The sequence below is a fragment of the Trichechus manatus genome, unplaced genomic scaffold (genome assembly GCF_000243295.1).
Source record: "Trichechus manatus latirostris isolate Lorelei unplaced genomic scaffold, TriManLat1.0 scaffold00001, whole genome shotgun sequence".
In the NCBI taxonomy this organism is placed as follows: Eukaryota; Metazoa; Chordata; class Mammalia; order Sirenia; family Trichechidae; genus Trichechus; species Trichechus manatus.
Window position 1 is genome coordinate 21,142,173 of NW_004443937.1, and position 1,634 is coordinate 21,143,806.

A 1,634-nucleotide genomic window follows, 5' to 3' on the forward strand; every position below is an offset into this window, starting at 1 on the left:
AGCCCGCGCGCTGGGAGCGAGGCGCCCCCCAGAGAGAGGCCGAGCGCGGGAGGGCGGCGTGGGGGCAGCTCGAGCGGAGCCGGAGCGCCCCCGAGAGTCCCGAGCGCCCCCGAGAGTCCCGAGCGCCCCCGACGACCTCCGGGTCCTGCAGCCCAAATCCAGGAGCGCAGACAGGCGGGTGGGCAACAGAAGGCGGCGGCGCCGGAGCCGAGCCCCGCCGCGTGCGCCCCAGCGCCGCCCGCACGGCTGCAGCGGAGGGAACCGGAGCCGCCCGACAGCCGGGGCCGGGCCGAGCAGGAGGAGGCCGGTAGAGTCGAGCGTCCGGCAGCCCCGCGTCTGAGGCCCCCGGATCGCGCCTCCAAGGGGAAGGAGCCCGCGCCTAGCCCCAGAGCCGCGCTTCGTAAGCTTTTCGCGGGTAAGCCCCGGGTCTACTTACCCTGCAGCGGGCGCATCGGGCCCGGGGGATGGGGAAGGACATGGGTTCTGGGAGTATCCGCGCGTGATGTGGTAGCGGCGGGAGAAGCCGGCCTTCGGTACTCTGCGGGGGCAGTCCCCTCTGCCCTGGCCTGTCGCACCTGCTGGAGGTCCTCGGGGACTCTGGAAGGTGCCCACTGGGTATCGTGTCGGCCACGCCGCGTGGTCTGGATTCCGGGCTCTGGCAGTCCGAGGTGACAGTGAGGCGACCTTCAAAAAGTCCCAAGCTCTGCTAAGCCGGACCGCGGGACAGCACCTGATTCCCGCTCCCCCTCAACACTTAATGTAAATTCCGTTAAGCGCGTTTGTTTAGGGCTCCTCTTTCTATCCTGAAAGTTAACAAACTCACTGTCACTTTTTGACATGAGTTTAAAATTCTTCCCTAATCTCCAAGGTCAGCCTCTTGCAGGTAAAAAAAGAAAGAAAAAAAAGTATGGTTTCTTCTTTTGTAAAGTTGTGTTTAGGGAAGCAAATGTCAGAAGCCCACTACCCTAGCCATTCAGCATCCCTGTTTTAGTACCCTTCACTGCTCTTGCTCGCTGAAATTGAAGTTCGCTTTGAGGTCTCCTAAGTCTGAATGTTTAAGATTCTTATTTTGTTTTTCTCCTAATATGCTTCATCAGAATTTTATATGTTGTCAGTTTTGTCTGCAGGGCGAGCATCTTTCATGGAGCTTCCTTGGTTATCTGTGGCAGAGGGTGACAGACACCACAGAGAAATAAGCTAGTTCTGGTGTCCTTTCCAATTTCCAGCTGCAAGAGCAGCAGAGAGGGAGGTGGTCAGACTGTGCACGGAGTGGCCATGGCAAGACCCGAACTAGTTAATAATTGGGGTGACCAACTCGCATATGTCTTCACTGGAGATGGTCTCCTGAGTTTGAGTGGAAGATGACAGGTTGAAGCTGAGGTGACATATGGCGCCTTTCTCTCTGTCTTGGTTTGGAAAGGTCACACTTGTGTGCTGTTTGGTCTCTGACCCCAGCTTTATCACAGAGGTACCCAGACAAGTGCAAAGCCTGACTCTGGGGTGCTGAGCTGGGTTAGAAAGCCCAGGTCTGAGTGAAGCAGGTTTGGCAAGAGTTGGGTTTCAGCTTGGGTGCAGAGCTAGCCGTTTCCTTTTTGATGCCCCCGGGACCTGTGGGATTCCGTTTCTCATCCCCA